General features: G+C 38.6%; 1 long non-coding RNA gene across 1 annotated transcript; it reads right to left on the reverse strand.

Annotated features, from left to right (window-relative positions):
* Positions 1-748: 748 nt before the first annotated feature.
* Positions 749-6,465, reverse strand: LOC118171803. Its single transcript, XR_004753404.1, has 3 exons — positions 6,423-6,465; positions 1,530-2,368; positions 749-851 (listed from the first exon to the last, which is right to left on the reverse strand). It is a non-coding gene; the product is annotated as an uncharacterized LOC118171803 (long non-coding RNA).
* Between the last annotated feature and the right edge of the window lie 6,580 nt (positions 6,466-13,045).

A 13,045-nucleotide genomic window follows, 5' to 3' on the forward strand; every position in this document is an offset into this window, starting at 1 on the left:
CCCTAAATACCCTTCTGTCTCCAATGTACTCCAAAGGCAGGATGTGTTGAGGACATGACAACGTGTCCCCATAGGCCTTTAGAAGATGGGGGAAGGACAGACAACACCTCCCTCAGCTAAATCAAATTCAAAAAGTGAGAGACTGTGCAGGTGAGTGCTCTAGCAGTCCTTCCTGTGCAGCCCATGTAGCCTCATGTCCAAAAAACAAAAAATAGCACTGGCTCTTGAGGCTGCTGAGGCAATAGTTAATCAGAAACTTCTATGGGGAGAGCTTTAACTACTAAAAATTCAAATCCACAAGCACTGTGGGCACTAATTTATCTGTCTTCCTGTAAGAGACACAAGCTCACTCACTGCAGGGCTCTCCAAAGAAGCTGCATCTGAAGTCAGTCTGCTGCTCGAAGGTGGTTTAGTCCTTTTAATATCTTCTAGCACATCTCAAATTCTTCTATCTGGATTCCAGTACAGCTCCTATCATTCAATTATCTAAGTGCCCAGAGCAGTCTCTTAAGAGTTAACTTCCACTCATCCCCTCCTGTCATGGTTAGGACAACCTTGCATAGCTCTTTCCCACAGAGCTTTTCTCAACCAGGCAGAAAATAATTACCACTCACCTCATTAGAACTAGGTCACATTCAATAAACTACTCATCATTTGAGATCAGTTATTATCTTTCCTAAAAAGACAGTATTACCCACAAAATGCAAGAGACTTAAAGAAATGTAAATTGTTTATTTAAACAGTTGAATACTGCTGAACAGCTCTTGCACTGTGTCCAGACTTTCTCTGCCTCACACAGCAAGCAGACCAAGGGTGGGTGAGAGGTTGAGAGGGAGCACAGTGTACTGGGTCTGGCTGGGATGTTAACTTTCCCTGCAGCAGCCCATACAGTGCTGTGCTCTGCACTTGTAGCTAGAACAGCAGTGGTATCACACCAGTGTTGTGTCTGCTGCTGAGAAGTGCTGGCACAGCATCAGGACTCTCTCTGACCCTCCTAGGGGGTGGGCAAAAAGTGAGAAAGAAACATCAGCAGGGCAGCTGACCTAAACCAACCCAAGGGATAGTCCATACCATATGGTGTCACACTCAGCAATAAAAGGGGGAAAAAGGAAGAAGAGGGGAGGGGTGGGCTCTAGTTGTGAAAACGTCTGTCCTCCTCCCGAACACCGGCTACGTGCGTTGAGGCCCTGCTTCAAGGACGTGGTCAAGCATCGCTCATTTGTGGGAAGTAGAGAGTAATTTCTTTCCTCTGCACTTCCACATAGCCTTTACTTGTTTTGTTTAGTTATTCCCTTTCCCCCTTCCTCTTCCCCTTTCCCTTTTTTTCCCCCCTTTAGTTGAATTGTTTAATTAATAATAATATTTCCTTAATTTTATATATATATATATTTTCCCTCTTTAATTAAATCATCCTTATCTCAACCTGTGAGTTGTTCTTTCCTTTACTTCTTCCCCTCCTCATCTGAGGAGGGGGAGTGAGAGAGCGGTTGTGGTGTTCAACTGCCTAGCACGGTAAAACCACCACACACAGCCAGGACAGCTCTGGCCAGGGGACATCCCACACCACCTAGCATCATGCTCAGCAGTAAAAACTGGCAGTAGAGATAGAAGCAGAGGTTGTGTTTCCAAGTTGGCCAATGCTGAGGGACTGGCTGGGCACTGGTCTGCTAGTGGGAGGCCTTGGCATCACTCAGGTTTTTTTTGCTCTTTTCTTGGCTTATTAAAATTTCTTAATCTTGACACATGAGTTTTCTTACTTTGCTCTTCCTATTCTCTCCCCCATCCCACAGGGGAGTGAGTGAGCAGCTGTGTGGGTTCTTGACTGCTGGCCAGGTCAACCCTAAACCAGTTCTGAAAATCCCAACCAGCAGAACTCAGAAGTGCAGAGGCAATGGGGTAATTTACAAACTATGAGAGCAGTCTCAATGGTGGAGAGTGTTTCTTAGCTCCTCACCGGCCTTCTGCAGAAAATTCCACTTATGGAAAACTCATTGGTATGAGGACTGGTCAGGAAACATAACCGAGTAAACACATTCCCAAATTCTTTCCTTAGCTGCTCAACTCTGTCAAGTGCTTCTGAAGCTTCTGGAGGTCAAGACCTATAAATGTTACTTCACTGCACACATCTTGCCTCTAGTCTAGGCCTATATGATGTTAGGAGAATTGACTGCTCAGGTCAAAAGCCTGCCAAAGCTACTAAACATTTAGAACAGGTATTTCTGCTTTTGACTTCCTTCCTCCCTCAAAGAATGACTGGAATGGAATAAATTTCATAGGAGAAAAGGGATCCAACTAACATTGACTTTTCACCAGTTTCCAAAAATGTTCCTTTGTTCTTTTACAAATATTTCTGGAAATGCTTCTATCCCTAAAAATAACACAGTTTCAGTGCCATTTTACTTTAAGAACCATTGCACATATAATGTTTAGCAAGTATATATTAAACTAATCAGTAAGATATTCCTGCAAAATACAGCTGGGGGGCAAGAAGACTAACAGATTATGAATGTATTTGAAACTAAAGATACAAAGCACAGGAATCATGTATTACCCAGTATTAATGTTTTGATCATCTCATTTTTAAATAATCAGGTTTAAAGACTAATTGTTCCAGATGGCACTTGAATGATAATTTGCAGCTTCCTTGACAATGTTTACTAGAGAGATTTAAAAGGAAAAAAGGCAAATAAAAACACAATGTTATGGCACAATTATGAAAACGGGTTCCCGTGCTCTTGAAGGCTTTGTAGAAATAAGAGTGCAGCACAACAGATTGTACAGAGCTGCTTTTCCTTGAAGACAGATTTTTCTCAGTTTTGCTGAGAAAAAAAAATATGTTTTTCCACTAAAAGGCAAAGTGTCTCTGTGGAATAGTCTCATGGAAACTCCAGTGATCATGTATGAGTGAGTACTTGGTGAAAATGACAGCTCTGCACATCTCACATCTAGGATTAATGTGTTGAAACTGATATACTTTTGTTTAACTGTAACTACATTTAAAGCTTATGAGCCATATATAATGGAAGTGTGAAGTTTCAGGAAATGTTCATCTTCAAAGTTCCAAATTCTAAAGAAGAATTTTAATCAGTTCTACTATGCAAACAATACTAGAACATTTTTAATCTTTTTTTTTTTTCAGTTTTGGAAAAATAAAATAAGAGACCCACATTGATACATGACATGTGTCAGTAATTTTAAGTTAAAGTTTTAAAATTCATATCTCTAGAAGCAGGTTTTAAAAATCACTCTCTGAAGCAACCTCTCCATTAATCATTGAAGGACCAGAGTAAATGAACTTAGGTACTTAAGAGGTGATATTCAGACTCCCTCTTAATGAAGAAAAAAATCCTGTTATTATGCAAAGTTAAAACAACTTTTAGTGTCACTAAGGCTAACAATTTAAAATAACACTCAAGAAACAGTTTCAAACACTCAAAGCAGCAAAAGTGACTTTGTGTCCCTTTTGCAAACCAAGAAAAAACAGCACTACACCTCTAAAGAGCTACTCTCCTCTTCTGTGAGTATATGAAATAGATACATAAGCTCTTAACTGAAAAAGGACTAGAAATATGTAACAATGACGATGCATTTTATTAAATCAGCCTATTTAATTCAAAGCCCTGCCCCAGTCAAATACTACTCCGGCTGTAAGAGAAGGCTGGAGACACTTTTTTTTTTTAAGATGATTATACTGTATCTAAATTTTACACTCAAGTTAGCAGAGAACATGAAATAGAACCATGAGATTCGACGCTTATTTTTCAACATCTGAAAGTAAAGCTTGTATACAGACATGTCTCTAAAATTTATGGAGTATATTTCTCTTTACTATTATTATGGCCTTTTACTTGCATAATCAGTTTGATTATGCTTAAATAGAGTAATATTTTACTAAATATTTCATTTGTAATTAATTTTCTATTTAAGATATCAAAACCAAAAAATAATGGACAGCAATCCTAGTGCATGCAAAGGTTACATCAAACCTATACAAAATTAATTTCCTCCGGTGTCTAATAAAGATTTCCTGAAAGTATACACAGGCATAGTAGTCCTCAAGCATATTTTGAACTAATACAAATGTAAATTATTTTCCATGCAACTTCTTTTAAACTTCAATCTAAAGAATGTGTTTAAGTGCTTTGCTGAATCCATTTAGCAGTGTGGTAAGGGGAAAGTTTCAGTGTTTGAATATCAAGCTTCATGTAAATGCATCTATTTCACAGTATTCTAAACCTGGTTTCAAAAGGTGAAGGAAAAGCAAAGGAAAAAAATGCATAACCTGGAGGAAAGGTAGGCTTTGACTTAAGTTTTTCAGTGTATAGAAATCCTAGGAAATCTGACCTAGCAATACCATATATCCTGAAAATCAAGCTTATGGTGCAGATTTTTCACATATTTTACATTTTCAGATTAAATAATTCTTTGCTACATCTCAGCTTCTTTTCTGCTCTTCAGCTTACTTGCAACAAAAAACTGCAAGGTATTTTCAAGTCCACTTCTCAGAGTGGACTTATTATACCTCTTTATATATATTATATAAGATATATAATATACCCCTTCTACCTCTTATTAATACTTCCCCTCCCAGAATTGGAAATGTTCCCTGCTTCATATATTTTACAAATAAATAAGTGGGCACGTAGCAGTACAAAGCTTGAACATCCACTCCTCTGACAGATTTGCACAGGTCCCTTGAAAATCCCACTGACAGTGCCTTACTTGCCTTGCAGGATTGCTCAGCAGGCTTGAACAGCTGCTGAAACCAGCAACTCCAGAGAGGTCCCTTCAGGAACTGGGGGTCACCCATCCATCCTCACATAGATTTATGCTTAAGTGGTTGCTCGCAAGGCCAGGATAATCTCCTTGCTTACTATTTTACAGAAGCCTTTCATGGATAGGCTTCATCCTTGCAGTGCCTAGACATTACCTTAATATAAATTACTTCTAATAATTACACCATACAGAGAAAGATACGTAACAGCATCACAAGTCCAGACTTTGCTTTGATGTATGTGAGCTTGTTCTTGAAAACATTAATGAAATTCAACTATAGCACTTAAACATTATACACAGCTCTTGTTTATGATTTGAGTGCAGTAGCAACCACTATTTCTGAAACCACCCTTTCTGAAACAGCTGTCTGCAAGAACTGGTAAAGTCTCTGATAACACAACAGTAAGGGAAATTCACCCCTTTGTTTTTAAGCTTCACAAACCTTAACACCCTGTCTGCCTTCACAGTCTTGTTTTAGCATTCAAACACTACTCCATGGAAAAAACAGCTGTAGATATCTTTTTAGTAGGGATAGACAGTGAGTGATACATCTGTCTTTGCCTAAACCACAGCAACCCTCACTGCACTTCAGCTTGGTACATGTTAGCAGCAGAAGTGCTGCCTGGTGAAAGGAGACTGGAACGAGGTGTCACTTACTATACTTTGGTAGAGGAGTTCACAGACCTCCTCCTAGGCTTTTCTGGACCCTGTCTTCAAAACACAGCATTGTCTTCCCAGGACTTTTGGGGGAAGAACTTCTCTGGTACAGGGAGTTTCATGACCATACCAGTGCTCAGCTTTCTTCAGAGAAAGAAGATCTCCAAGGTTCCTATAACTAGGAAAAAACCTTAAACACTCAAGTGCTTCCCTCTTCATCAACTGTCCTTGACAGTGGGTGAGTGTCAGCCTCGTATTATTTTTCCTTTTTAATTTCTCCACTAATTGTTCTGTTCTAATGAAAACCAAAGCAGTATCATTTTTTTCTTCCTAGAAATATTACTGTTGTACATTGGTTTACTATAATTAAAAGATCTTCTGTTATAAGGCATTATTAAAAAAGAAATTTTATGCACAGAAAATAGGAGTACATAAGAGGTTCACTATAGCTTGCTACTGGTAATTAACACACCTGTTATTGTATCTTTTTAATTAGAAAAAGGAGTTAGCAGTTACGAGAATATAGTCTAGAATTAAAATAGTTAAATATTACAGCTTAACTTAAACAAACTTCAAAAATTAGTTAAATATTAGTGGGTCTCAGTATATTCAGTAAGATAAATGCTACTTCTTTTCTATACTCTTAGCTTCAAAAAAAAAATGGTCTGGAAATATAAGAACATTCTCAAGCACATTGGAGGAAAAAAAAAAAAAAGACCTTGCAGATGTACAAAGCCGGGTGACTAAGAAGGATACCTATGATACTTTTGACCCTAAAATTATACTCAATATAGATAGTATATAGATTTTAGAAACACAGCCATTTTGATGCCTGTGAACGCACACAACATTGTTCATTAGAGGCCAAATTACTTCAAAGTATTTCTAACACCTACTCAAAATTACAAAAGCCAAAAGGCATTTGGAGCCTGTTGTTTCATTTCCCTCTATGCTTTGTCAAAATGTTACAAATATCAAGGGCTACTTACAGGTAGCTGTGATTCATCAATTATCCATCTAATACACATTAACAAAACAACTAGTAAGAACCTAGAAGCCTTTTAAAAAGGCTGGAGAAAGATAGGCCTCAATTTAATAAATCATTAAATGGTGTGATCTTTGAATTGCAAACATGTGGCCTGAATATGCTGTTAAATAGTTTTCTTGTATGGGAATCATCTGACCACACTGTTCAGCTGTGATTCGTTGTGAATTCCTTCTCAGCCTCCCTTTTCATTACATCCAGATCATCAGATCCTGGTGGAGGAAAAGTCCCCCAGTGACCAGGCCCAGGGCCCACTCAGAGCAGCTGGGGGGCACCTGCAGGACCCGCAGCTAGCTCCCAAGTTGAACGCTGCATTCTCTTGAGCTGCAACCTGTCAAAAACACACTGACTAATGCCTGCCACTGTAGGCTTCCTTTTGCAAGCCACCATTTTGTGTCAAATTGAGATAGGAAAGCCCAAGAACTAGAAAGCATCTTGGAATTGAAGCATTCTGCCTCTACCTTGCTGCTGTAACTGCTGTGATTACGTATTTTGTTCCCTGAAGATCAACTGACTGTAGGCTCCTTAAGAATAAGGAAAAGCATAAGTTCATTCTGGCTCTTGATTGCAAAGCAGAAAACAGTTACCAAAAGGAAATCAGTTGAACAAAAGATCAACATCTACCTGGAACTCAGGCCAATTATGAGCTGCTGAACAGATTTCCTTCTGTGGCCATCTCTCAACTGCCTGCACTGAGGGACCATTTCAGCAGACATCCTCCCCTCATTGTTTCTTCTTTGGAAGAAACAACTCTTACCATGGTTCACGGTCTTCTAATTATATTTCTTTTATTTTTGCTGAATATTGAGCACAAACAAATCTTAAAAACAGAACCTAAACCCCCAATACCTGCTCTTCCTGCGATTCAGCATGCTGATATCATTGTATTCCAGATGCATATTAATGTGTTTAGCTCATTGGGAACAAAAGTTTTTCTAGACGTAATCTCTTATGTCTGGATGACTTTCCAGTGTGTTGTTGTTGTTGTTTCTTTCTTCTTCTTCTTTTTTTTTTTTTTTTTTAACATGGTTCAGTGCAATACATGTGGAGTAAGAGGAGTGTGACTTACAACCTTGCTTCTATGATGTGTTTTCAATTAGCCCACGTTTCTAACCAAAACAACTACTTTTAGCTATTGTGATGCTTCCTAAATCATCATATGCGCTTAGAAACCATTTATCACTCAGACACCATGCTACTAATACCATATGCAATTTATCCCCAGCATGTTAGAGAGATAGAGCACATCACAGAAATAGGGGGGGTTAGGAAGGTGCCATGTCTGGACTGTGCTGCACCTCCTTCCCCATGCACACTCTGCAGGGAATCCACCACAAAGCTCTAAAAGAAGGAATGACTTGAAAAATGTTTTTGATATTAATTGACAGCTACAGCAGCGATCAGTTTTTTATCAGATACGTAACTTTAACACACTCCTGTGTTACATCAAGAGTCTTAATCTCACCATGACATCAGGATTGAAAATTATCAAAAGGTATTTTTAGATACGCAAATCTCCCCAATGTCTTTAACAGACAGTCAACTCCTGTTTTTTCACATATCTTCCAGTTACTCACCTGTTCCCACAGCATATGTTTTCCCATATGCCTTGCCATTTCATCCTACAAGTTAGAACTGTCCAAAGAATATACATTTTCAAAGAGCACTGACTGAAAAAAAAAGTATGGCATTGACACACACTATGATATGATCGGTTGTATCAGTCTCCTGACGTAGGATCCCATAGCAGAACGGCCAGAAGAAAGTCCTGTGTATCACAACACTGCACACAGAAGTATGGGATCCCCGTGGGACCGCTGTGCTTTACCTTGGTTCATGTTGGTGCTCAGGCCCAAGCTAAGCAGGATCCAACATAAGGGCCTTCTTTTTAAACCCAGTCTAGAAAAATGACTCAAGCCATACACCTTGTGCAGTGTACACCAGGCCAAAGACAATATACACTTATTCAAACAGTACTACAAAAGCATATCTGGATTGAGGTTTAAGGTACAAACAAGGCACTAGCAACTGCTCTGTATTAAACCTAGGCTTAATTAGCAACAGAGAAAGCAAGTTTAAGCAACTTGCAATTAATTTTTATGTATTCTCTAAGAATCTCTAAGATGAAGACCATGTCCCTCTAACAAAGTTATCAATTTCTGTTTCCTGATTTCAACCCACATCAATAAAAGATATGCTCTGTGTTTTCTTAATTACAAAACCAAATGGAAACAAAACTATTTTCAATTTGTAACATGCATATAATTATTTTCTTTCCTTTCCATGACGCTGGATCTCTCTGCTTGTCCTGGTCACAGTGTCACACAGCTGTGGCATGGCATGGTACCACTGTTCCTCGCATGTGTGAGCTGTGTGAATGCTGACAGAACCCCATGTCACAGGTGAAACATACCCCAGCGATTTGCCATACAACAGCAGTTAATTAATCAATAGAATGGCCCATGGCTTTGATATAAGCTTTAGCATGGCTGGGGCTTTGACATCTCACAGGAACAGCAGTAAATGCAGGCAAGCGAGGAATCCAGAGAGCCAGTGATGAAGGCTTCCCTGCTGCTGAGCCAAGGCCACATTACAGCACTGCCGAGCACTGCCCTGCCTACAGGAATGCCCCTGTGCAGCTGACACACAGAAATCCCAGTCACACCATTTCTATTTTTCAACAAGAAAAAAAAAAATGTGTACCAGCTAAACTCCCACAATTTATGATGTTTCACCCATCTAAGTTGTGCTTGCCTCCTCTATACAGAGATACCACCCTTTGTTTCACTCCTCAAACCACTGTTTCGAATTTCTTGGCCTCTACTTGGTTGTACTCAAAGTCTGGCGAAGTGATACCTCACCGCATCACCTAGCACATGAGCCTCTTTGGGATGCTTGAAGATTTGCTAAAAATGAGGTTGCTGGCAATGTGTCCATGGAAGCTTTTAATGTAACTGTAGCTTGCAGTCACAGTTACTTTTAATTCACACAGATACACTTCATTTTGAGGCTAGTGTAATTGTACCTAAGCACTCTCATACATTTTTGTTTGTATAATGGAGACAGTCTGATAATCTGCTAATAAAGAGGAGCGCTAGAGACGGGTATCACTCCAGCCAGGAGAGAACAAGGGGAACTTTGATGGCATCCATACCACACATCAGTTCTAGGGACAAAACGAGAGAAAATATCTCCTGTGTAAATCCAAGTCTGAAAGAAGTGATTTTTTTGATGGGCAGGTAAAGATGTACAAAATAAACTGCTAGATCAAATCTGGAAGTGTCTACAAACACCCATAATATATAAATGTGGTTACACTTTGCAAAAGCGTTTGCAATTATTACTCACTTATTGAAATACATCACATTAAAAACTTTTTAAAAAATCTAATTTAGAAAGTACTAATTAAAAATTCTAAGAAGTGTCTTTTAAAAGATTTTATCAACATAAAGGCAGTTTATTTAGACAAGTTTCATGAAAACTGATCAGATAAACTACAGACAAGTCTGAAATAATGAAGAACAAAAAAGATAAAACAAAAGTTATCTATATGAATTTATTTTCTCATTTTTATGAGGATTTAAGGGGGGGGTTACAGTTTCACTATCATGCAAGAATATTCTCATGCCTCCAAAATTCAGGCATTAAAAGAAAGTTCATCTGCCTTAATTCCTCACATGGTGGATGAAAAGAGATGGATGGGGTATTTGTAGCTGCATTTCAGAATCCATAGGATCTGCTCCGTTGCGGTTCATGGCACACCTACAAAGCAGAGTTGCAATTCTTCTCTTCTGGTATGGACAAAACACAGAGTCTAAAAGACTATTATTCCAAACTGGGGCAACGAATACTGGCCTAAATGCCATAATAATCAATAGTCAGTTTCTTATCAGTGAGGCACAATAAAATAAAATAAAAATAAAATAAAGTAACAGTGGTATATAATCTGAGTTATGACATCAGAAATCAAAAACTCCTTCAGTTTTAAAATAAAAACATGAAGGCCATTAGTCTGTTCCACATAGCTGGCTATAGATTAAAGAGCAGTACAAGATCAGGTTTTAGGCACTTGCATCAGATCTGCTGATCAAAGTGACTTAGACAAAAACAACAAAGCAGGAAAGTGGCTTTCCAGACTTTTCACAAGTCAAACAAATCCATTAAGTAAAACATCAGTGTTTGCTGAGAACTTGGGAGCTCAGTCAGAATTTTGCAATAGTAGCTTAAGCTAAATATATGTACATATATGCATCTGTATGTATATACAAATTTCACTTTTACATATTTAAGCAAAATTTGTGTATATATGTATACATTTCTGTATAGAGATACATAATTTGCATAATGATATATGTAAAAAAATAATAGCTGATGCATAAACTACAGATCTCAGGCAGTTCAGTCAGTGCATGGTCCTCATTCTACCTGGTGAGAACACATTTGTTAGTCTTTGGGTTTACATTAACATTTTGGTTTGGACAAAAAGTGGGTACAAAGTGAGTCTCTCAATCGCCTTCCCACTTCCAGGTGTTGGTTTGCTTTGCAGAGCAGCGTTGGTGCATGTAAACCAGGTTCCTTGTAGAGCAAACTAAGGCAGAAGACCCAGCCATGTTCACACCGAATGCCTTCCAAGCACAGAGACATACAAGTTCAAAGTGTTAACGGAGTAAACACATCCAAGTCCACAGCACAAGGCCGAATTTAGGCTGGAGCGTGACATCAGAGACGCACACAGTGACGATGCAGAGGGCTTGGCAGCAGGGCAGCCTGCCGCTCAGCTCCCCCTGCGCTGCCCTGCTTAGGGCGCAGCAGAGCCCGGTGCAGTGCAGCCCCAGCAGCACCAGGGAGCACACGGCCTTCCTGTCCCGGTCACAAGGGCCTCGCAAGATGGCAGGTTTCTTCCAACTGTACTTCATTGTCATGTGTCTGGATAGTACAGTCACACACACACGATAAGCATTTATAAATGCAGACAGCTATTTCCAGAAGCAAAGAGTTTCTACATAGCCAGAAAGTGTTTTTTGATAATGTATGCATTTGGTGATGGGGCAGGTGTACACCCTAGCAAGTATATAAAGGCCTATATAACTAGGTACTGGTCCATACTTATACAGCATAGCCCAGATTGTCATGTTTTAAACCCTGAATACTAGCATGCTTCCACTAGGCAGTTTCCTTTTTCACCTAATTACCACCTACCTGAAAGGAATGGGGAATGAGATGACCCAAATCCTGTGTTTCAATTGCCAATTCATTATTCGGGGGAAAAATACAATGTTAATACAATGCAAATTCAATCTATTTATACTGTGATTGTGTTTAATGATGATGCTAAGAATAGGATTTAAAAATAATAATAATATCATATGCATAATTTTACTACTTGCAGAGAGAAAATACCAGCTCTTCTAACAAAGGTGTTAACAGAAACTCTATAAAGTTCTGCGTAATATTTTGGGAAAGAAAAAACCCTACAGTATGGCAAGTAATTAGAAAAATATTGTAATGGAATAACTGACGTTATCTGCAAAATAGGCTGTGGAGCTCTTTAATAAATACAGCTGAGAGGGATTGAAAGGTGAATAGCTGAAGGGATACACAGCTGTTAAACTGTAACTTGTCTCCCAGATTCTGCTTTGTAAACCAGGAAGTTTTTAAACAAAGCACCACCACCAAACAAAAACCAAGCAAACAAAAACCCCCAAACCGCACACAGCCAACAGCAAGTCAGAGAACATAAGGCTGCAGTCTGAGAAAGACTCCTGTTTTTCCATCCTCCCTCTAAAACAGATGGACAGTAGCCACATAGTTCACACATACAACTTTTAAAAAACAGAAAAATATTAAAAGACAAAAATACATTAAAAAAAAAAAAAAAAGTTTATTGATTAATACTCCATGTTAGAACTGGGCAACCAGTGCAAGGTGAGTTTCTAAACTAAAAGTTGAAGTGTGCTTTGCCATATTCACGACACTTTCTGCATTCGCTGTCCAAATATTCCCCTCGTTCACTGAGAGTGTTGTGTGTTGACTGAAAGAGATCCCTAAAAGACAGCGGTTCTTAGAAGTCATTGACAACTACACCTGCTTTCCACCAGAACTACAAATTTAGCCTCGGTAAAACAAGCATGAGCACGTTAAGCTCAACTATCTCAAGGCTGAGTCTCTACAATCAGTGCACCTAAATAACTAACCAGAATTGCTCTTGATGTTCTACAAGAAGTGGAATAATTCAGCTCGTTATTGGTAACTAAGTTCCTACAGTGTGGCACAGAAGTCAGCAAGTTCAAAGTATTCCTGTGATTTTATTTTATTATTTCCTCAGCACTCCTTGTGTTCTCTCCTGATGCAGTTGGGCCCCTCTTCCTACATTGAAATGGTGAGTTAATTTGCAATTGTAACAGAAGTTTTTAATATAATAAAATGTCAAATTTTATTGACATATTCCCCCCCCCAAAAAAAAAATATATATATATATATATATATATATTTAAAAAAAAAAAAAAAAGATTTTTTTTTTGTAAAATATATTTATTATATATTAATATCAAGGTGACCACGTGGTAT

Source organism: Oxyura jamaicensis, chromosome 9 (assembly GCF_011077185.1).
Source record: "Oxyura jamaicensis isolate SHBP4307 breed ruddy duck chromosome 9, BPBGC_Ojam_1.0, whole genome shotgun sequence".
In the NCBI taxonomy this organism is placed as follows: domain Eukaryota; kingdom Metazoa; phylum Chordata; class Aves; order Anseriformes; family Anatidae; genus Oxyura; species Oxyura jamaicensis.